Source organism: Dermacentor variabilis, chromosome 3 (assembly GCF_050947875.1).
Source record: "Dermacentor variabilis isolate Ectoservices chromosome 3, ASM5094787v1, whole genome shotgun sequence".
Lineage (NCBI taxonomy): Eukaryota > Metazoa > Arthropoda > Arachnida > Ixodida > Ixodidae > Dermacentor > Dermacentor variabilis.
In genome coordinates, this window is record NC_134570.1 from 62023068 (window position 1) to 62048163 (window position 25096).

General features: G+C 48.0%; 1 protein-coding gene across 4 annotated transcripts in view; it reads right to left on the reverse strand.

Moving 5' to 3' along the window:
- Window positions 1-15310, reverse strand: part of LOC142575742 (uncharacterized) — a 379986-nt gene extending 364676 nt beyond the window's left edge. For all 4 annotated transcript variants that reach the window (XM_075685349.1, XM_075685348.1, XM_075685350.1 and 1 more), the window contains exon 1: window positions 14530-15310. The gene's annotated coding sequence lies outside the window, so the exon portion shown is untranslated. The remainder of the gene's footprint in view (window positions 1-14529) is intronic.
- Window positions 15311-25096: the final 9786 nt, after the last annotated feature.

The window sequence follows — 25096 nt, forward strand, 5'->3', positions numbered from 1 at the left end:
ACTTAGATTTAGGCACGTGTTTTATTCGGTCAACTTGTATAACGCCACAGAAATATAGTTTGGTTCTCCTATAGTGAAAAGCCCTTCGCACCCCTAAGGTTAAGTATACTGTTCTAACGGAATGAAAAATGTCAACTTAAGCCGCACTAATGCGCGTACTTTACTTTCCGCCGTCTCCATTTGCTTCACTGGCGTAGTTTTGCGTCTTATTCTTAGATCAGAGTTCGTGCCACCTTCATAGCGACCAGATGCGTACAGCGGTTTTGGAGCGCAGTCTCGAGTAATTGCGGTTACTGGGTGCTCAGATTCACATTCAGATTCCGTTGTTTCACATTTCTTCTTCTTTACAAGGAAACAAACAAAATGCCTGAACCGAAAAAAAGAAGAAAGGAAATGTATACAACAATAGAAGCTTGATATTTCAAAATTGTTCGGTCGCGCGTTCCATTCCGTGGGCAAGGCACACAAATGCTGTCAGTGACAGCTCAACTATATAGCGCTCAGCGACGAACGGCACAATGGCCGTTTTAGCAAGCTGGCGACGCCGCAGCGCGAAAGAACGCGAATCGGCAAATGAAGACACAACCTTCAAGATCACCGGCGCAGCGGTATGCCGATCTCGAAGGCCACGGCCGCCCGAGCCGTTTTTGTTCCTCGCGTTTGCCGCTCGAGCGCGCGCACTGCCGAAGAAGAACGGAGCGCGTGTCTCGTTAAGCCTAACCCTACTGCATAACAAAAGCGAAACAACCAAGCCGTCCGCAGCTTTTGTGCTGACGCCTTTCGTGGGCACGTGTCCGTACACGTATGTAGCTACACTCTCGGGCATCCGCACGCGCCACGACGCCTTTAACATCCGACCGCCCACGTGAAAAGACAGACGTGTACGCGTCCTTAATTCTCTTCTTCGCGAACGCGCGCGCGTGCGGTTCGTGCGCGTTTGGGCAACTCTCGTCGTTTCACGCACTCGCGCGCGCGCGCGCGGCCGTCCTTTTGTTCGGGCCGCAACTCATCTTGAAACAACCCGAGCTGCGAAGGCGCGCTCGGCGGCGGCGAATGGGTTTTTAAAGCACCGCTCGGGGGGACCACCTCGCCTGGCGCGGCGACGCGTCAAGCGAGTGTCGCGTCGCCGTTGTTCGACGTGTACGTAATACGACGGGCGACAACGACACGCGCCGTGACACCGCGTTGCGCATCTCGGGTCACGATCGCGCATTCTTTTCTTTCTGGCGCGTCACACTGCTCGCAGGTTGCTCACGAGCTGCGCGCATTTTCTTGTTCTTGCTGTCGTTGCTGCTGCTGTTTTTTTTTTTTTCGCTTTGTGTCGTCTGCTCCTCTAACAAAATTCTCGAGCAAGAGCGAAACGAAAGAGACGTTACGGCGCCGCGAGGCTGGAAGGTATAACGACCCCGCTATAGGTGCTGCTTGCTTTGAGGCTGTTTGCGCGAAACACGCCGTATAACTCGGATCCACAAGGGCATGGACACAAAGAGCTCGTGCGCCCCGTTATGTTCTTTCGGGCCCGTCTCCCCATAGCGCTATTTTTACGTTGTAGCTCTGTAATGATGCGTGTTATGCATTATACACGTTGGCTCATTGAGTATACATGACGTTGTGATGTCCCGCGCGAGGTCGCGGGAGCGACATACTCGGGCTCTGCGGCCGCATTCCGACTGGGGCAGAATGACAAATAGGCTTGTACATAAGATGTATGGGGGCCCGTCTTAAAAGAAGCTAGCGCCGGGTGGTCAAGCCTAATCCGTGGAGCACTCCGCGCAGCGAAGGGAGTCCCTTGCATACCTCCCCTCCGTCCCCGTGATTCTTGGGGACATGGAGTCGGCCACAAAAGTTTACGGGACAGGGAATTTGCGACCTATCCCATTCCCCACACGGCATCGAATCTAAAGCTTCAGTCAGCTGCTGCTCGTTGCACACGCGTTCAGGTGTATAGCGTCGCAGCAGACGACCGACAGATGCGGAACGGGTGCAAAACTCACGCTCCCACGTGAACATCTGCGTCATGAAGCCGTGACACATGTATACGCCTTGGGAGAAACTATAGCCTGAAAATGGTTCGTAGAAAAGCTGTTAGGGTAAATTATTGTGTGTGCTCCGAGGCTTGCCAGGTGTACTTCTTTATCGAGGTCGATGACCTTCATTCATATATAAAAAAAAAAGAATAAGTCGGAAATGTCGTGTCAGTACCCATTAACCATTTCACTGTCGAACTTTTCCTACGCAACTTAGGGAAATAACCGATTATTTCTCACATGACACCGATGCGAATGTTCCCTGTAAAGATAGCAGATTTGTTTTTTTCTACTTTTATCAGTCTCACTGCCGCTTTTTGTACATTTATTTATTTTAGTATCAACATGCATCGCTTCATAACTTGCTGAATAATTTAAAAACGGAGTAACTGAGGTACTCTTTACCACAATCCCTCCACAGCAGTTCATGTGTAGCAGCACAGAAAAGTAAGCGGCAAGGTGAGTGAGAACAAGTATCTACACCTGTATGCTCGTGCACGTTTTTTTTTTTATGTTCTGCCTGTGGGTGAATACCCACAGGTCGCCTACACAGGCACGCGGCAATACCGCAGCTCGCTTCCCCCAAACTTGGGCAGACGCGGCAGAGTGCGGATGAGATGAGATGGGTTCTTGCAAGGAGCTGGCGCTTGTATAAGGAAACCCCACGATGCGCTCGCTTCAAGCGAAACACGCAGTAATCTGCCGCGCGGCTCAGTGGGCACCGGCGTTCCACTGCTGATTGCGCGAGGTCGTGGGCTCGGTACCCGGCCCCGGCAGACGCATTCCGACGGAAGCGCTTAGAAATAATAATAATAAAAAAAATCGCGCAAGCTATAGCAAGCAAGCGCTCGTGTAGCGTGGTCCGGGCGGTCGTTACAGAAATCCCAGGCGTTCAAAATTAGTCCGCAGTCCCATCCCACTCGTATCCTCCGAGATCGCACCGGCACTGATGCGCTCTCGGAGGCGACGTCACGCTAGAGACGCCTCTCCCTCTCTCGGCCCGCGCGTTGCCCTTTGCGACTCAACAATCATCGTCATTTCAAATACACGGAATAAGAACCGTGAATACAGGGAACGGGGAAACTGAGCGGAAAGCCTTGAAGGCGGTTGTTCGAGCTAGCGCCTTTTTGTATGTGTATATAGTGTTCCATGTCTCTTACGGCTCAGGGGCATCAACGACGTATACGGAGCCAGGGGACGAGTAGACCCTTCCGGTATTCTACTCGCACGAGCCCCCCCTCCCCCCCCCCTTTCTACCCCGCACAGTCGACGCGACCCACGCTCTCGACACGTCTTGCGCGTCCTTCCTTGCGGTCCATCACCGGCGTTACAGAGAGAGAGAGAGAGAGAGAGAGAGAGAGAGATGGCAGTGGAGCAGAAGAGGGAACATAAAGAGAACCACAAAAAGTGCGGCGCGCACACGCACACACAAAACAGCCGCCCTGCACTTCCAGAATATACATCTCTCGCGCCGACGGCAAACCGAGGTCGCGAGTAAAAGAACAAGGCCGCCATCATCACTGCGGGCGACGCACACGCGACCGCAGAAGAAGAGAGCCTGCAGAGCGAGCGCGCTCCGGGGAACCGCCGCGATGTCAAGAAATTCCGTCGGGGCACGACGTCGTCGCGCTCTCGGTTCTTGGCCGACATTTGGCGCCGGCGACTGCTGCGAGGCGCCCGCCTCGTTCGTTTAGCGTCTCTCTTCCCCCTCGCCGTCACCACGTCGCTATTCAACTCTCGCACTTCCTTCATTTTGCGCGCCCCGGTGTCGCGCACGCACCTTTTTGTTTTGTTTCGTTTTTGTTTTCAGCGTTGTGTACGTACCTTCCTATCTCTTTCTCGCACGACACCTCCCCCGCTTCCTCCACTTTTTCTCTCTTATGTGCGACCTGTTCGCCCCTCTCCTCTCCCTCCCTCCCACCCCCCAAAAGAAAAGAAAGAAAAGCGTGCAGAACGTCTGTGAGCAAGACCGACAGCGCATATATAAACCATCAGCTAGTCTCGCTATTCGCGATTGGTTGATTGATTGAAGCTGATCTCGCGAGTGATTGATTTTCAAAGCTTCGCTTTGCCTTAACACTGTGGCCCGCACGTACGGACGGACGGGCATGTTGGTGATGCTGCATATATTCGGTTAGCAGAGGGACGACCTACGTGCGAAGTGAGAGAAGTATAGTCTTTTCCTGTCACTTCTCTAATTTCGTATGTAGATCGACGTGCTGCTAACCAAAAATGTAACACCGTGGTGCCTTTCTCTTGGCCGACGACGTCTTGGCTGTCGTGTCGTCGATCATATATTATACTGTACATATATCGTGATCTTTGCAGCACGCACAATAGATGAAAGCTGGGTCACTTGTAATGCTTGCACGCTGTGGTGGCTCAGTGAGCGGCTACTGGCTTTATGGCTACGGCTGAGCACGTGGTCCCGGGTTCGATGCCCGGCCAAGTATAACGGCGAGGAATGCGACAAAGCTCGTATACGTACCCCACCTTAGGTACACGTTAAGGAAACCACGGGGAATTCAATGTCCACGCGCAAAAACCTCCATTATGCAGCGTCCCTCAGATCCCGATGTGTTTAACTTCTGGATGTTAAAACGCCACATTTCTATTATTTGAAGCCGTGGATGCAGGCAAACACGCCAAGATGGGGAAGGCACGATCAGCGAAGAGCACTAACGCACTGTGACGTTTTCCCTCGGCTTATTTTATTCTTAAACGTTTCTAAAGCCAAGCTAATTCTCTTTTTCTTTTTGAAAAACCCTCGCGCCCTCTCTTTGCGGTTGCTGCTGCCGTTTTCTTGCCGAATAGCTCAAGCACAGAGAGTAATTCAATTACGTGTTCGATGGAGCGACCGATCCTCGGTTTCCCAACGCAACAGGCCGATCCTCTGACCATTATTAGGTCAGAACCACATGCGTGAACTTGGCGTCACGCCGCATCCCATGACGTCACGTCACATCTCGTCACGTATGCGCGCAACTGTCTATTTGGTCAGATACTCAGGAAAGAAACTGGCGAATAACAGCCAACCCTGCGGCTGTATGTTTCGCACCGTGTTCTTGTATTTGCTTACACTGCCCCTCACCGTTCACCATTTGAAAAAACGAAAAAAAAAAAAAAACGAACATCAAACATCGTCTTCGTCCTCGTGACATTGTCGACGTCCCACAGAGCTCATTCACACGAACGATTTCTCGAGTTTCGACCCACCTTGCCAACGGTGTTGAGAATAAACATTTAATATTGCTTAAGTTGGAGCTCACTTTGGCGGTGCATACACAAACATAGAGTGAAGACTTACTTGCATATAACAGTTAGATAAACTGCGTCAGGAAAGCGTCGTCTGACGTAGACTTCAGCATGCGCGTTGGATCTGCATAATATTTTTCCTCGTGCACTGCCACCCGGCCGACAGCCGGTCACTCCACCTTCGTGATCAGCAGTCGACGCCGGCTCCGTAAGCTTTCAGCACGCTGCACCGTACTAACGACGCAGGAGTCGGCGGCACATCCCGTACACATAAAACGTCGCGCATTCGCTGCCCCTCGCCATATAATACTCCTCCTCTCAATTCCCGTTGGTCGAAAGGAACAAATAAATAAAACGGCATACGGATGTCGGTATACGGCCAGGGCGCAAAATAACGGGAAACGAGCAAATGATGGAAGAAGCGGAAGAGACAAAATTGCGCAAGCTTTAGTGGAGGGGGGGAGGGGGGAGGTAATTTTGTTTTGTCGCGTTCAAATTTTTATCCTAGCGGGCGCACGGCCGAACAGCCCGAAGTGCCCCGTCAGAGGGCGGCACCTTCTCTCGTGAGAAGGCACCTCCTTTCCTCGACTTACGCCAAAAGCCCAGATAGGAGGCAGGGGTGCTTGAGATTTCCTAGGGCGTTTGTATGTGTACGAGCGAACCATTCGACGCGAAGTGTTCCATCAACCGCTTCTTTTCTTTATTAATTATTTTTTTCGGGGTCAAACGGAGGGGCTGCGGTATGTGCGCGGACGTCGAAGTGATGAAAAGGGGAGAAAAAAAAAAAGAAGCAAGAGAAAAGAAAAAGAAAGAGAGAAAAACGAAGCAAGTAACGGCGATGGATAATGGAGACAAGGTGTTCGAAGTACCGCGCCATAACGCCAAGTCTTTCGGAGCCGCAGCTGAATGACTCTACGACCCGCGGTGACGTTCGTTTTAAATGGGGCTGCGTTTTCTTTCGCTCGTTTCTTCTCGAAGAGGTTTGCCGACGAAGTCTAACCCGACGCGCAAGGTCAACAGAGCACGCAGGCATATAAAACGCACGGGACGAGCCGTTACTCGTTGACGGTGGGTTACGGAGCGAAGAAGCGTTAACCTTTCTTTTTTCTTTTTTTTTCTCGAGGATGCTTTATATTTCTAACAGAGCAAACCTAGCACGTACTCAAGAAAGGCCACACGGTGGAAAAAAAAAAAAGAATCATACTCTTTCTGTCTCATTGTTCAGACAGAGAGACACCGCGGATGCTTGATGCATCGAAGCTGTCAGATTCGAAGACCACTTCATTATTCTGTACAGTGATGTGTAATCGGTAGACGTATACAAGGTCGAAGAACCAGAAAACGTAGGGCAATGAGTAGGAAACACGCAAGTGTACCGTTTGAAAGGGTTTATCAATAGAACTTAGTTAACCACACACACACACACACACACACACACACACACACACACACATATATATATATATATATATATATATATATATATATATATATATATATATATATATACATATATATATTTCAGAAAGGAACACACGGACCGAAAAGAAGCAATCAACAAATCGAACAACGTGTTATCCTTCTTTCTTGCAGTAACCATTCTGGAGAGACCGGCTTCACACTTGCTGTCAGCCATTCTTTAAAGCTTAAGATAGCTAACACTGCTATAGCCTGGCACCCTTTGGCCACATTTGGCCCTTGCGCCACAGGACACCCCATTCATCAACACTGCTATAGCGAACCAAACGGTAGTGTGATTACTTTTCAACAACACACATCAACGGCGACGAACTTCCACGAGACAGCCCGCCGGCTATATGCGGGACGACTAGCAATACCCTCTGCTAGCAATTCATTTTCTTTCTTCGTTATCATTTATCTCATTATCATTTTTCTCGTTACTTTTCCTCCAACCGTGCGGATTTCCTTCCAGGGGACCCCTTTAATTTCCCGTTAACGCCACACAGATTACACGAGCACTTCATTACCTGTGCGCGACACACCAAATCAGTATTTTCTTTCCGTCTTCCGCTCTGTCTTTCTTTGTTTCCTTCTTTCTTTCATAAGCTACACACACACACATGTTCCTCTCTATCCATTCAGCGTGGAGCCTGCGGTACGCCACGTACACTGCAGACCCCCCCCCCCCCCCCCCCTTTATCAGACCGGCGATCAACGTGCTACGCCTCTGGCGTATTGTCTATGTGCGTACGTACATGCGTGTACGCGCATACACGACTTCCCGCGTACAACGCAACGGCGACGAGTAGGTCTGGCCTGTCCCCCGTGCTACCTGGCCCGAGGGCCGTATTACGCACCGTGAGAAACTGTCCGGCGTCGCTCGTTCGGTCAACACCCGTGCGAATCAAAAAGGCATTCGTGTGCATAGCTGCGGACAGGAAGGCGGAAAGTCGCGGCGCGTTGCGGCACAGGCAGTCGCCGGTATGACCGGCCATTAGCAAACGGAAAAGAAGGAAAGGAAGAAGAAAAAAAAGAAACTAATGAAAACGGCTGACAGTGAGGAAACAGTCGAAAGGATAAGCATTTGCTTTGTTCACTTCTTTTTTTTCTCACGAACGGGATAAAAATTCAGAACCACGTTATACTTTTTGGGTATACGCGGTACTTTCGGTATCCTGATATGCCGCTTCCGGAACTTCGATACTACGCGAACGGAGAAGCAGAGCTCTAACTGATATGACCCGTGTTTATTTATTTATTTATTTATTTATTTATTTATTTATTAGTTGATTACGGTTCCGTGTCAAACGAGCTCAATCCTCTGCTGTAAGCTCAGTGACCGGCGTGATGTCGGCAAACGTGTTCACCTTCTGCGTCCAACCTGGGGTTATTAATACCTAACTATTAAGGCAATCGCTCATGAGCATTCAGTTGCTCACTCCCGCGGTTCAATGTATGTTTCGAATCCGCCGCCTCGGCCTTGACCGGTGCTGGCTAGCTGGCTAGCACTCACCGGGCAAATCTTGCACGCAACGACAAATAAATACTCAAGCAAGTGTACAAGAGAGTACGGCCGCTGCGGTATTGGTAAAGTACACCGAAATGCTTAATGCTGAAGATGTGGCTTCGGCTTTCACCGGCGCTATTAAGTTGTCTTTCAGCCCGCTTTCATTTGCCTTTACCTTCCCTCTTTCGACATTTCAATTAAACATAACAGGTAACTTCACCTAAATTGTATCTGGCTTCATTACCAGTTTGTCCTTATGGTTGTTCTAACAAAACAAAAAATTCGGAGCACTTTCTTCTCGCTTAATTTAATTTCTGTTATGACATAAGCTCCAACAGTACCCGCCGTGGTTGCTCAGTGGCTATGGTGTTGGGCTGCTGAGCACGAGGTCGCGGGATCGAATCCCGGCTATGGCGGCCGCATTTCGATGGGGGCGAAATGCGAAAACACCTGTGTACTTAGATTAGGTGCACGTTAAAGACCCCCAGGTGGTCGAAATTTCCGGAGTCCCCCACTACGGCGTGCCTCATAATCAGACAGTGGTTTTGGCACGTAAAACCCCATAATTTAATTTAAGCTCCAGCAGTGCGCATTGAGTGGTATATAGTCCAGGCGCGACGTCACTAAACGTCATCAACGACCTCTCGACCGGGATTCTAGCACTCGGTCGTGGTACTTCGGCATAATATGCCTCGGTGTGTGAATGCCACAGGTGTCCTTCCAATTCGCTGGATTCCGGGCTCAATTTTGATGCGGATAGATGCTTTTTCTTTTAATGCATGTAACAAGGTTTGCTCTTGAGATCAGACACATTTCAGCTCGCGAAACAGGAGCTATCGTCTAGCGGCAAGCAATAACTGCAATACGCTCAAACTATGGCGTATGCGAAACTATGTCGATCCGAAGCGGCTTCCTCAATACATAACTACGGAGTTCTGCAGCTGAACGCGCGAGGTCGCGGGTGCGTGTCGAGGCACCAAAAAAATTAAAAAAAAAAAGCGTGTGCCATGCTTCAGGTGCATAAAAAAGAACCCACAGGTGGTGAAAATTAATCCGGAGGCCTAAAGTGCGCCGTTACCTCATAACACACTGCGCCGTTTTCAGGACGTTAAACTCCACAATATCGTTCTTTTTCTTAAAGTTATGTCGCTTCGCGCGTTGCACAGACAACAACGACCATGATCTCAATGGACATGCAAGCAAACACAGCGTCTTGATAAAGTCTTCGAGGGCGTAGAGCGCAACGGTGACATAAGGGACAAAAAAAGATGACATGCATCGCACTAGTCCGTCCGTCCGTCCGTCCGTCCGTCTGTCGTTTATTATATTTTTTTTTGGCGCTGTTATTACCATTACCCTGTACACCCTCGAAGACGCCTCACCAGCTAGCCTAAGCAACCACTTTGCTCACTTATATATGATGGGTTGCTACTATAGGGTTGGAGGGCTTTTTAATTAATTAAGAAGTTAACGACTGAATTTTAAAAATTATTTTAATACGTGTTTAGATTTCCCGTGCAACTATAATGTCCACCTCTGTATACTCCAGCTCAAGGACTATAATTAAGTTGTCTGCAACAGGCTATGTTTTTTTAAACATAATTCCGCAAAACCCCGTATGCTTGAAGGGAACTGTCCGGCTCGCTCAGCCAAACTGCATGCACCACGGTGTGCTACACGCACAGCTGCTCAGCAGTGACCCTAGCATTTGGGCGCAGGACACTCGCGCCGTGGAGCAGCCGAAAGGCAGAACGCTGCCCTACGCTAGCCGTTTTATTGCTCGCAGGAAGCCAGCCCGACGCGCCGACGCAAGAGCAGGTGCCGCGAACGGCGGAGTGGCATATGGCCGTTTGATGAACGACATGCGCCGCCCGCAAGCGGACGACGTCGAAATCGGCGGCGGAGAAGCAGACGACGTCAAAGCTGAAGCAGCTGCCACTCGCGCGTCGCACTGCGACCTCTCGACAGGGACAGTACCGTGCAGGGCTGCGTACCGAAGCTCGGCACTTATTAGAATGAACGAAAGGCAGAATAACGACGAACTATAACCACGGCACAAGATGGAGTGCGTCGTTCGAAGCAACGATGTAAGCGATGTGTGCAGGCGATACCAAAACAGATGGATACCAAAAGTTCGCAATCTCAAAAGCAGACGACGTCACTCGCCATGTACTTGACCGGTCGTATCGTCTGCCGGGAAAGATTCATAATCGGTTCTTTCCCTTGAGCAACGTGTTAGATAAAGGGGCCGATAAGAAGGCCCGCAGATAGCGAGCGTACACCACGACGTCACAGGCTGTGCGTGCTACTCGAGTTTGTTGACACGTTTAAACGATGGCACGCACGACCTTTCCGCGCGACAGCCTCCCCTACGAGTGCTACGTACGGCAGTACCGACAAAGGAATTCGAGAGAACAAAGGCGTGCTCGCAAGCCGCGTATTCTTTCTCCCTCCCACCCGAAACTATCTGGTAAATAGAGGCGATCACTTTCAACGGCTATTGGATAAGAGCTTGCTTTAGCTTTCCATCTTTCAAAGGCATCTGAAGTGGAGATACGATCTCGTTTGACAAACATATATACCGAACGGATTTTTAGCGGACTTCGTAACGCTCATTAGACAAAATTTCGAACTCCAGCGGGTGACGATTTCAAAATTTTGGTTCGCTCGAGCTCAAAAGTAGTTATAAGTTTATTGATTCGTGAGGTTTATATAAGCCCCAGTGCAACTCTTGCATCAGCGAGATACATCGCAGTGAAGGGACTTCAAACTAAATTGGACCAGCAGTTTTTTTTTTACCTGCGCCTGAATCTTAAGTGTACGTGAGCGTTATATATTCAACCGCTTTCGACCTCAATAAACAGTTGCAAGTAGCGCCTCGTGCTGTCGTTCTTTCTTCACTAGTATATGCTATCTCTGTAGGCACTTCATCATTTGAAAGCTATTTAACACTTACGCTTGGAGTCTTACACTGCAATGTATATAGATAAGGGACTACACAATACATTATAATGGAACCGAAGAGTCATCCTAGCAGCTTTCGAGAATCCTTCGAGAACCCCGGAAAGTGGATGGGAGAACGGCGAAGCGGTAGCTCAATTGGTAGAGCATCGCAATCATAATGCGAAGACGTGGGATCGTTACCCACCTGCGGCAAGTTGCTTTTTCGACCACATTCATTTTAATTAATTTATCATTTCGTTAATTCAATTAATAAGTACACGTAATTTCCCCTGTGTGGTCCTTGGTGTCTTTGTTCGTTGGCTTCTTATTATATATATATATATATATATATATATATATATATATATATATATATATATATATATATATATATATATACTCCACCTTTTAAATTCCAGGGAATGTTCTCACAGGCAGAGAGGGAAACTGCTGCACTGGTCGTAGTTCAATAGAGAGGGCATCAAATTATTTACGCTTTCTGGATTTATAGGGACGATAACCGTTTCCGCTGCTTCACTCTACGACACGGGGGTAAACAGGGCTTAGGTGCATCGGGACCAACTGCTGCCGTTCATCCTTCCATTGTTCTCTTTCGGAGCAGGGGCACTTTACTTCCCGAACTTTGCACACGGCGCGCATACACTCCGGCAGTTAGTCCCTCGCGGGGAGGAAAAGCGCCCTTCTTTTTAAGACTAACTGTGCAGTTACGCTCGTTTTACCCGACACCTTATTGTAAGAGTGTGCGAGAAAATAAAAGAAAGATACGGCGAAATACGTGACGTCACATTTGACGCATCGACGCTGGGGGTTACGGCACGAAGTTCCCGAAAGAAAGAAGGGAAGAAAAGGAAAATGTGACTTTCATTTTTGCTCGAGTAAATATTTTCCCCTCCGTCAAACGAATGACGATATGAAGGAATATTTTTGCCGGTATAAACGAATTTTCTTTTTGTTCATTTCATTTTATCATAGCGTTCCTCGAGGTCGTTCACCGCGCAAATCGACATGACGACAGCAGGGCACCGACGACGATTGCGGTATGACGACTGCGGTGACGAAGTCGGAGGCGAGAAATTTCGAGGCGACAACGCCTCGTCGCCTGACTTCCAACGGCGAAATGCTGTACACAGAAGAGGGACGCTGAGAACCACTGGCTGCGGTGGGCCTCGCCGCTCCTTACTGGGCCTTGAATTGCCTGACCCGTCTTTAACAATCATTCCTGACTGGGACGATTACCTCACGACCCTGAAATACTGCGCGTCTCAGCTTCGCTTCTTCGACTCTCTCTACGGCAAACATAATCTCCTATCTTCTTTAAACTGGCCAAAATAACGATTTAACCCTGCGACATCGAGAAAAATTAGGACTTGATGACCGTTATTCTTTTGGCACGTAAAGCCCCAGAAAAACAATTCAATTCTTACCTTCATTCCTGGTCACGAAGATAAAGAATATTTTAAAAAAGGCATGTCATTCGAGTAAGAACATAATTAGCAGTGTAATTATATCATTATTAATTCGCTTGATGAACTATCCACAACCGGAATCTCTCTGCAGTGTACCAAAAATGTTTCTATTAGGTTTCCCGTGATAAAACGAAATCTTACCTTGGGCTTTACGGGGTTAAAATATGCGCATTGAGGGTTACACTACAACATGACGTTACATGCTATTACGGTCGCCCAAATTTGCTTTCATCTAGGACGTTACCGCTTACTCGCCGTGGTGGCTTAGCGGCTACGGTGTTGCGCTGCTAAGAACGAGGTCGCGGGATCGTATCCCGGCCACGGCGGCCGAATTTCGGTGGGGGCGGCGAAATTGAAGAAACACCTCTGTTCCGCGCATTCTGCTCGCGTTAAAGAAGCCCAGCTGGTTGAAATCAATCCGGAGTCAGCCTCTACGGCGTGCCTCATAACGAGATCGTGCGCTCCACGTAGTGAAATCACGCAACTTCAAGAAATCGAAACGGCAGCTTTTAGAACTGCCTAACTTGGTAAGAGAAAAGAAAACGCAAGATATTTGAAGTTGGGTACAAATTCTACTCCTACAATAGGTCAAAGCGACGAATATTTAGAAATACATTGCGCCGTACATAAATTTGTGGACATAAGATGCCAATTTCCATTGGTTTGAACTATTAGGAGTATCATTCCGCAAGATTTCGCAACAAAAGCTAATAGGTCGAATCTCGCAAATATCGACCCCAAATGCATTTGTTACCTTAAGTTAGTTCTGCGCTTGTCGCAGTCGCAGAATTCAGTGGTATGTAGTGTACAGCAATAAGCCAAACGCCAAGTTTACCCACCACAATATATCCGTCAAGTACAGCTTACAGAATTGTGGTTATCGTTTCGTTGTCTGGTTGCAGGGAGCCATAGGGCAGAAAAGCTTCTCATTTTCCCCTTACAATTTTGCTAATTTCAACAGCTTCGTAAATACATTTCAGCGTTCAAAGCAAAACTGTCATAACTGACAGTAAACCAACGTGTGAATTGACAATCGCCCCTCGCGGCATATGTTTCCGTTTGTCCCGTGTTATCTCCTGTCGGAAATGACCACTTGCAAAAAAATCAAATAAAGAATAGTGAGTTATCATGGCCACAACATTCTTTCCCAGTAACATACGGCCTTTGGCAGAAACACAGTTAGCTCGGAAAGCACTGGGGATATGACGCGATTGGATGCGCGTAAGGCAGCTGATTGCACGAGAATGCCAACCGACCTTCGTCGCGGGCGTGTGTAATTTGGCATTTGGTTGTCCTCTATTTAGTTAACTTATTTTCCTCGGGACTGGCGTAGCTCCGGCAATCCCCATTTTGTAGCATAGCGGGGCTCCTTCGTGACGCAATGTTAGTCGTAAATCGATGACTGCTTCTCCGAAACTACGCCTAACACACTCACCATATTTACCATTGTGACTGAGAACTACGAGATTCAAGCTCACAATTATTCGAAACCACGGAGGAAGAATGAATGAATGAATGAATTAAACATATTGTAGTTAGAATAAGTAGAAAAGTCCTAAACGCTCAGGCCGCAGTGCAAACACGGTGATGTCGTGGTATTAACTGCAGTTAACTATATAGAATAGGATGTTCTAGTACACTGCAGTATTAACCTCTCTTGGTTTTTAATCAAAGAGTCGAGCAAGAAAAGGTGCACCAAATGGGAAAAGCATTTACAATCTGCTCTGTGTTCATTCCTTTTCCCTCGCGTGTCTTTTGGTCAAGGAGCATGCGTGGAAGCAAGTGATACCACCATAAAGGACATCTTCATGCAAAATTCGAACCGGGCAGACGGTGAAACGGTACGCACCGTTAAGCTGCGATGAAAGGTCAAATCTCAGTCGATGTCGCGGTCTGGGCACTGAATGGTCACGATGGGCGTTGTAATCCTCAGGCGAACACGGATTGACACGAAAGGCGAAACCTTTCCGAGGTTACCGCGCATTCTTTCTTCAAGTGTAGGACGCGACTTGTTTGTCACTTCACAATTCCACAGCGAACGACTACACCACGCGATCCCCTCTACACCGACGACGGTCTGCAAGCAGACGACAAACAACGCCGCAGTTGACAGCTTGCAGCAGACGACGTCGGTCGACCACCCTTAGCAACAAGCGCGCAGTCGGCCGCTGCGAATCACTGGCACAAACACCGCCGTGGCTTCTCGCCGTGAACACGACGAAGAAAAGGTTATCCCCAATCGGAAAGGAAGGAAGCTCCTCTACGTGCAGATGCAGACGAAAGCGCTCCTCGGGCGCCCAGCGAAGTCAAGCACGCATGATGTCGTAATGTAAACAAACACACGCACGAGATCCTGGGAGCCACCACCACGCCTAAAAGCACGTGCGGCCGATCCGCGCACTAGGGACACACGAATCGTCGCAGAAACTGCAATGCACAGTACAGGCCCGCGTAGTTGTCACCGGTATTAGGAAGCAGGCACTGCAGCCAGGCGCGCAAACTCCGCCAGCGCGCGACTGCGCGTCAGACGACGCCAGCACAGGATACGCGCCGCTACGGGCAGCGCGCGAGTCGCATCTGTCTGCGTTTCGAATACGACTCGCGTGCGGCGCGCGAACGCCGCCATAGCTGTGGGAGCCGGGGCGCTGCGGTCGTTTTTTCGCGCGAGTAGCGCGAGAGAAATAGATACGACAGAGAGAGACGGTAAACGGTTGCGGAAAAAGGGGGAGAGAAGCGCGCGCGCGTCGTCTGCGCGCGCGATCGTAGACGCGTTTCCGGCGGGTTCGAGCAGACGACGCTGACCGACCACGGGAGTTAAATCACAAAACAAAATGTAATATGCCACCGTGAGCGACATAGCGTAAACGCACAAACATGCTCATCTTTCTGTCCCTTAGCTTTCCGGAAGGGATTTGTGTCAATCGTAAATTCCAGTCATCTGAATCACTAAACGCAAGCAGCGATGCCTAGACCTCGGATCACAAGAAGCAACTTTCGCCTGTGGTGGGTTCCACTTTCTGATTGTGAAGCGTTCTTCGGTGCTTGAGCAAGGGCATTCTTACTTCATTGTATTGCTGGACATAGCACTCTTCCAATAACTTTTACACATAACGTTTTTACATATAACTTGGCGTGATAAACTCTTGTGCTCAAAGAAAACTTGACGTACCGTTGTCAGCGCCTAGAGGCACTCCGCTGGCCTTGGGCATCCAACCTAAAACGCAGCGTGAAACGTTAGAGATCTAGTCGGTGGCGCCATCTCTAGGACAGTTGGGTAGTTCAAATGAGCATTGGCAAAATAATAATAATATTTGAGGTTTTACGTGCCAAAACCATTTTCTGATCATGAGGCACGCCGTAGTGGAGGACTCCGGAAATTTTGACCACCTGGGGTTCTTTAACGTGCACCTAAATCTAAGCACACGGGTGTTTTCGCATTTCGCCCCCATCGAAATGCGGCCGCCGTGGCCGGGATTCGATCCCGCGACCTCGTGCTCAGCAGCCCAACACCATAGCGACTGAGCAACCACGGCGGGTCATTGGCAAAAGGAGAGAAGACGCGAACGAGTACTGTTGAACAGTGTTATAGAACGAAATGTTCTATAAGTATCTACCTCGTGGGCATGTCCCGTTTCGTCTGCTGCTGAAGTGCTGATTGGTTCTGACGATCCTTCTGACGCGTTCCCCGGTCCAGCAATCAGAACTAGAGCAGCAACGAAAAGGGAATGTCCACTAGACACTTACAGGACACCTCCCTCACCCCGAATCCCCCACCCTGATACCTCACATCATCAACACAGGTGTTGACGACACACGTAAACAGCTACTAACTAACGTACTAACGTAAACAGCCGGCGTTCGTGTTGTCTTTCTCTTCACGTCCGTGTTCAATTGTGCGCTGGAACGATGTTTCATAATGCTAATCACAACCAACTAGCCCAGCTGTCCATACTTAGTAGTACTAACCAAAAAGACAATAGAAACAAAAGTAAAGGTCACAGTAAAAAAAAATTATGGGGCTTTACGTACTAAAACCACTTTCTCATTATGAGGCACACGGTAACGGAGGACTCCGGAAATGTTGACCGCCGATGTGCTTTAACGTGCACCTAAATCTAAGTACACGGGTGTTTTCGCACTTCGCCCCCATCGAAATGCGGCCGTAGTAGGTGTAAATGATAGTGGGTGCGTAATGATCAAACGGATAGTCTTTGTCGAGATATATAATCTCTTTTCTCATGCAGTAAAACAGACAGCGTACTACTAACACGAGCGCAACTCCGCTTTTCAATGATGGGCGCTTTCGAAATTTCACGTGCTCGCAATTCGTGGTTCATTAAAACTTATTTCTGGGCGAGTTGGTGCATACTTGACATAAAAATTGTAACATCGCAAACACATGCAACAACATAGTAACAAGGACGAGACACAAGCGCTTGTGTCTCGTTTTTGTTACTTTACCGTTGCATGTGTTTGGGCTGTTACAATTTTTATGTCAAGTATGCACCAACTCGCCCAGAAATAAGCTTTAATGAAGTACCTTTCTTGTTCAGTGGGCCCTCCATTCCAGCGCTTGTGTTTCATCCTTGTTACTTTGTGGTTGCATGCGTTTGTACTGTTACAATTTTTATGGCATTTCGTGGTATTTGTGAATTGCGCAGGCCCTACGAAACAGAGGTTAACACCCACATAGGCTACAATGCAACGTAAAGGTGTTGTCTGTTGTTTCTTTTGGTGAGTAAGAAAAATCGATTCACCCTCTCTCTCTCTCTTTCTTATTTGTTTCCTTTCCCTTTCTTTCTTTCTTTCTTTCTTTCTTTCTTTCTTTCTTTCTTTCGTTCGTTCTTTCTTTCTTTCTTTCTATATTTATCTTTTTTATTTTTTTGCCCAGACAAAGATCATTCAGGTGCAGTCATCAGTTTTGCCTCATCTCCGACTCCTTTGATGGACCCTGTTCAAGTCATTCAGTGATTTTTTTTTTGTTTTATACAAGCCAGCCATGGTTAGTTGGTTGCTTGCTGGCTTTCTACGTACGTTCGTTCGTTCGTTCGTTCGTTCGTTTGCTTCTTTGCTCGCTTGCCGGCTTGTTTGCTTGTTATTTATGTAGTTAGTTTGTCTGTCTGACAGACAGACATCGGAGCCAACGCTCTCTTTACATATATAGGAAGCTCCGCACAAATTGTGTCGCGAAGTTCACACTCCCTACACAAAGTTTTGTTTCCACTGTCGATTCCGCAGTGATATCGGCTGTCCGCGAACACTGAAGCCAGAAGGAACGATTTCTCAGAAAACAGAAGTCACACCAAAGAAAAATGAGCGGTTTCTTGCGTAGTAAATTTTCGGCAGAATAAGGCAGTTTCAAGAAGGCACGCGCACCGTATAGCGGCACCAAAGATGCTGCTTTCGAAAAAAAGAGACAAGCGGAGTGGGAGAGCGAAAGAGAAAATGTAAATCACGGTGAAGAACAGGCGGCAACGGAAAGTTTAGAAGTGACGAATAACCAAATTGAAAGAGAAGATTCTCCAGAAATAACTTAAAGCGTCGGGGGAGCTCGCCGTGATAAAAAAGAAAGAAAGAAAGAAAGAAGCGACACTCGACTCGTCAAACGAGCAGGCGATTGTTCAACTCGCGCGCTTTCATTGCTGCAACCGACTACCCTGCAGAAGAAAAGAAATAAGACGAACAAAATAATGCGAACAATTCCCGACATCACTTTATACCGCGTTCTTTCAGAGCGAAGAAGCGCGGGCAAAACGCGGTGAAAAGCGAGAGCTGGTTTGAAAAGGGGTGGCCTTCCGTTTTTCGTCACTCGTTCGTCCGTCGTATAGCAGACGACAAGAAAACCCGCGACGATGAAGGGAGGGGGGCATGAGCTTCGCAGGAATAAAAAAAAAAATGGAGAGGAGGGGGATGTGGAAAGTTCTTGAGAGAATAAAGGGGTTGCCATTGTGCTACGCTCCGGGCTTCAAGCATTGACCGTTGAACAACTCTTTTCTTTCGACTTGGGCTGAGCAGGAGAAGCAGTCGCTCAGACGGCGCCAAGCAGTCGCAACTCCTCCTCCGGCAGCCTTTAGTGAAGCGTATACAGTGGCCCGGGACACGATGAGATCACAGGGCTACGCTTTGTCGCACTAGTACCGTGCATTGCTGTCAAAACGGGGGCCCCCGCTGGGCGCCACTTAACCAGAGGCCAAAGTTACACCTCTGTTGGGAACTTTTCACATACCATTCGCTGCGTTGGCGGCCTGCTTGCTTCCGATACCGTTGTCTAATACTGAGATTGGTTGACGTTTGTTGCGAGCCCAGTAGGCAGGTAAGATCGACTGTAGTCGAGATACGGGGACGTTGAAAGCTGCTTGTCGCCAGCTGCCCTGCGTATGAGTTGCTCTCTGGACTTGGTCTCTGATTACCCGAAATCATATCGATCTTGCGACAGCAAGGGCTGTGTAAGCTGCACCTTTCTTTTTTTTTTCTTGCTGAAGCGGTCCCTCTACTCACGGCCGAAAAAAAGAAACAAGTGTTTTCTTCGTTACTGAATATATTTAGTACTGCGGAATCCGCAGTAACACACTGCAGACATCATCATTTTCTCAAGAATTGCCACTTATAGACAATGCACACAACACTGTCCTCGTCTACTACACATATTGCTGGCTGTGGCCTCCGAAATACGTAAACAGATGCCACCAGTCCACGTGACGCAAAAGACCGCTGAGGAGTTGCAAGGCACTATAAACTTGCGCGATACAGCAGAGTTACCACGTCCGGCCCACAACTTGTTATTTCCCGCAGTTGACATTAGTTCAGTTCCTGTGACGCGCGGAGTACGAAAATGCACGTTGATATCAGGCACAACCAAGATGAATTTGTTTTGCGTTGGGCAGACGAACTTACCGATGTCGTCTGCTTTATATGGCGCACTAAAGAGAGAAATTACTTGAACTGTTTCAGTAAACTGGCCCAGAATACCAAACAATATTGAAAAAAGAAAAAAAAGCAATGCCACAGTAAGAGAAGGCGTGGTAAGGCAGAGAAAGTTTGACAAATAGGAGATTGACGGCGATGCCACCTTGACTTTCTCGCATTGGACGTCCGTAAAATCATGCATTTTGATGGCGCCTGGTTCAAAGATGCAATAAACATGAAAAAAAACACACACAGGGAAAAAGTGGCGGAAATAAGCATTCTTTTTTTCTTTTTGAGCACTGAGACAGTAGAAGAAAAAAATAAATATCCAAATACAGTAATAATTTCCATTTCCTGCTGCGCACCATACAGTTATAGAGGCGGCGACGACGGCAAGCAAACGGCAGCACAGCTTTCAAGCGCCTTCATCGTGTGCTTTCTGTTTCGCTTTAAAAACGCAACGTATACCATTCAAACGTATAGCGGGATACAGGACGCCCTCTGGGTTTTAAATGTAAGCTTTTTTATACTGGAGTGTCAATGTTTTTCTAACTTTCCAGAACCTCTGATAACAAAAACAAGGAAAAAACTATTTCTTTCCTCCTGCTGAAACTTATCGTAAATTTGCGTAAAGCCTGGTTGGGCCTAGTTAATTATTTATCCGTAAACATGTACTACATTGTATTCTACAGAACTCGAAGAACTGATGCAGATAATGTATCTAGTGTCCGTTTAAAATGCCCTCGACAGAAGACGGTGCACGCGTGACCGCGTCTGCAACAGAGGAGCAGACGGCACTGATAGAAAGATGCAGCAACCGTCTCTGAAACGTATTCCAACTTACACAACTATGCATGGTACTACGGGCACAGTATGTAAACCCTAGCAGAGCCCCATCCGCTTGTGCGCATGAGCTCCTTTTGACAGAGGATCTTGTAGGCTGATTCAGAAGGCCGGACGTAATAATGGAGGCGAGTTCAAGAAGTGGGCGCGAGAGAGACAGAGAGAGAGAGAGAGAGAGAGAGAAAGAGCGAGAGGTGCGAGAAGAAAACTGAATCACGGACGACGAACGAACGAAGATACCCGCGGCTAAGAGAGAGAAAGAAGAATGGTGGTAAAAAAAAAAAGGAAACTAAACTCAAAAAGAGCCGCCGTCTGGAAAGTTCGGTGACACCTAAATGGCGGACACCGCGGCGTTTCCGAGCTTCGGAGTCTTGGCAACGAGCCCCTTGTGGCAGCCGTCCGGGTGAAAAATTGCCCTGGCCTTCTTCCGCACCCCCGCGGTGAGTGTTAACTCTTAAGAGGAAGCTTTAGCTCGGGCCCAACTCCGACGCGGCCTATTCAAATACATGTAAAACGCAAAAACGTTTTTATGAGATAACCCCTGGACCGATTTTCATGAAATTTGATGCATTTGAAAGAGAAAGTTAAATTCTAGTGACTGTTGGAAGCGGAATTTCGATTTAGGGCTTGAATTTTCCTAAAACGATTTTCAAATATTTGACCGTTTGAAAAAAATAGAAGCACGAAGTTTACAAATTGATAGCTATGCATCAAGAACTGATATCCCGGTTCTGTAAACGGCATCCATTAGATCATTCAAAGCGGACAAATTCAATATGTCATTTTACATCTTACATGAATTTGTTACGTTGGTTACAACGGTTTTACAAAAGTTGTATTTCCCTATGACTAAATTTTTTTATATTCATGTGTAACATATCAATTTTGTCCGCTATGGATGTACTTTTAGATGCAATTCACAGAATTGTATTATAATCTTTAGTGGTTGAGTTACAGAGTTATAAACTTGATAGTTTCGTTTTTTGAAAATTTTTGATTTTCACCAATTTTTAATAAAAGATTGACGACCTAACTCAAAAATTCGAAACCAACAGTCACTAGATTTTAAGTTTTTCTTTTAAATGCAACAAACCTCGTCAAATTTGGTGCAGTGGTTGCCGAGAAAAACGAATTCTCCTTTTACATGTATTTAGATAGGAGCACTCGAGCTAAAGCTTCCTCTTAACCAAACAAGACTCCCCGTCTTGAAGCTTGAAGCTTGAAGCTTGAAGCTAAGCTTGAAGAAGTGTCGTTCAAAGTAGCCTTTCTGTCTTATTCTCTCTCCTGACACGTTCCTGTTGTTATGTTGTTCCTGTCGTGTTTTTTTTTTTTTTCTGGCACATGCCCATTTGCACGTATACCCAATGACCCAAGTTGCCCATTCCAAGTTTGTCTATTCGGACACATACTCAGCGGCACATGCATACCCGGTGACCTAAGTTGGCGTGGAAGGTGTTTGACGCGGACATACAAGGACGCGCGGACATTAAGAGAAAAAACAAAATATTGGTCTTCATCTTAGCTGACCTCCAGCAAAGAGCGGGTGAAACGCGACGTCAGAAACAAAAATTAGGGACTGCTGGCTAAAATAACCTCGCAATGAAGTTGTCTATTCGAGAGCTAGGTAAACACGAGGTAACATTATTATATAAGCATTGATATTTACGTTCTTAGTCGTATCATACTTATGTAATCCCCATGCCGACTGCATTCCGTGATTGAAGCTTCCGCGGATACTATGGCGCCAGACATGCTTTTAGTGATTTTTGTAGGTATAACACTATGGGGGCTACAAGAGCCTGCTGCTGTCGTCAGTAAATGAAATTATAGAGCCGGTGGAGTCACCAAGGCCTGTCGGTTTCCCAAAGCGAAGCTTTCTTTGCCCAATCTCACGACTTTCCGCGCGCTGCTGCTGCGGTCTTGCACGCTCGCCGCTGGGTTTCTCGCAACACCACCAGATGGCGCTCGTCTCCGCGCATCCCGGCCTGCACCGCCCCGCGGCAGCGTTTCACCGCTTGTGCGTACGGCACGTGCTGTGTCTGTTTTCCTGTGCGACAAAAATGCACGTGCTGGGCTGTGGAAGTCGCGTGCTGGGCTGTGATAGTGTAAACATTACAATCGTCCATAGCGCGAAGAGAGCGGCGCTTGGAGCTGGCGTCTCAACGGCGTGCTGGCCCCGTATGCAGAAGGAGCACGCAAACACGCGTCAGCAAAATGGCTCCAAGACGTGCACTCAGGTGTCCAGGACACCCAGGCCCGAAAGAAGGGTCGCACGGAACAGGAGCGTGTTCGTTACGCAGCGAAATGTGGTGCAGACCGCGAAAGTATGTGGACAATGTACACACACAATCATAATAATTAAGTGAATTACGTACAGCCCCACAATTCAGTTTATGTTGAACATTTCTGCCACGATGCGATGTGCCATGTGAGGCAATGATGACGCTCAACCCCCTCAGCGATTGTGAACAATGACGCACAACAACGCCTCGAGCAAACCGTCTGCCTGTGTTTTCTGCGGACTACGCAAACATCAGTCGTGCACGCGAGGCAACGTTTAACATGAACTAACCACTCTCTGAGGTGGCGAAGGCGGCGCTCGTCCGCGGTACCAGCGTGCCCGACGAGGATCACTCCTCCTGCAAGGGGTGATGGCGAGCGGCTTCCTCGGGTGCTGTCGCCGCTGACCATGGTGGCAGCATTTCCCCGCAACAAAGGGCAGCTCTAGACGTTGATGGCACGAAAGCGTGAGAACAAAAGCGCAGTGCCCTGTGTCTGCGTGTGCGTGCGTGCGTGCGTGTGCGTGCATGCGTGTGTGTGTGTGTGTGTGTGTGTGTGTGTGTGTGTGTGTGTGTGTGTGTGTGTGTGTGTGTGTGTGTGTGTGTGTGTGTGTGTGTGTGTTGTACGGGACAGCGAGTGAACTTCAAAGTGCTCAGTTTGTATACTTAAACGGGCTATGACAGATATTTTTGTAGTTAAAGAAACTCAATGGGCACACGCTTCTCGCGCAAAATCAAAGGATGAGACTTCACGAGCATCAACGTTAGAAAACACTAAGATACCTTCCATACTTCGATACCAACGATGATCTTTAAGAATATGGAACCGAGGTAACGTTGTTTGCCGTCACTTGGACATATTCATTTCTCTTATTTTCACCTAACTTTTCACCTAACACCTAACTGCATAATTAGTGCTATAAATAATCAACTTCTGATATAATACAATTAGATGATAAGTGTCAATGAGAAAATTGTAGAGCGACATGAAAAACTACCGATACAGCTTTCTGTTTGTCGGTACGTGCTACATAAAAGTGTGTGTTCTTTTTTTCAATCTTGAGAGAAGCCCGCAAATACACACAAAGTGCCTCGAGCGGCCAGTCGCGCGGCGTGCCATCCATATTTAGTTTACAAGCCTCAGCACCAGTGCGTACGTGTGGTGGGACGACACGGTTCTCAATGTATATCTCCTTATATGAGTTTCGCAGGATGTATTTTAGATGTGCACCGTGGTTAAGGCCACTGGGCCTTTTCTTTTCCTTCTTTCTAAGTAAGACGTTAGAAATTATATCCTTATTTGAGCCATTGTAGTCGTTCCGCAAAGGATCTCGAAACACCCAAGGGAGCGTCACATCGAGCCTTACTCGTAGCCACTCGTCATCGCCCTTGCAGTAGTGATACCCGTCGCACAGGCTGGTACCCCGGACTGACCTCAGCAGCTGACGCCGCGGACGAGCGTAGCCTTCCCCCCCATGATCCCCCCCCCCCTCACGCCTCGGAAGCGCAGATGATATCTGCTACGCGGCGGGGGATGCAGTGGCCGCCGACAACCCAGCGCAAGGCGTCTCCCCTCTGCTTTCCGCCTCATGCTTTCATAAAAACTTCCTGCTCCTCTTTCCTCCTCGCGCTCCCTTCTTTCCTCTTTCGCTGAGCTCGTTCGCTCGGTTACGAGCTATGACGCCGGAACACGCCGACGCTCAACGCAGGAATGGGCGCCTCAAAGAGATGTGCTTAAAAGCATGAATGTCCATTTCAACGCCGCTGAACGTTCCTTCGAGTTATGAGGTTCTCCCGGGCAAGCGAGCGCGTTGAGACCCTTGGCGTCTTTTGATTTGACCTTACCGAGGCACACTTAGAAGGCATGCGAGAGCTTGGGCGCTACGTGAACGCGCGAACAAAAAAAAAAGAAAAAGAAAAAAACGCTTCACTAAAGGGAATATATAATGCTTTCGCATTCCCACATGTAAGCATTCATAAGTATCTATGGCGAAGTTTCGTACACAGAACTTTTGTGAATAAAGTGGGAAGACATCCTTATGCATCGTTGTCAGATGGGAAAAGGACTTTGTACCCGTAAGTACCGCGTATCTTGCATGCACTCAACAACCCAGCGTCATGCAATGAATGTGTTTAGAAAAAAGTTCAGCAAGAGAAGATACGAACGCTGAGTCACAAACACGGCACAATTCCACCAGGGAAAAGTAATATATACAAAGTACGAAGCATTGTATACATGACACGTTTTGAATGAAGTGTGCGAGTCCACACTCGCTGGCATGTACCTACATAGACCCACGGAAACACACAGTTGCACATGAACTACTTGTCACATTATACAAAATGATGTTCAGTGTATACAGTGTAAAAAATGGTTATGTGCAATGA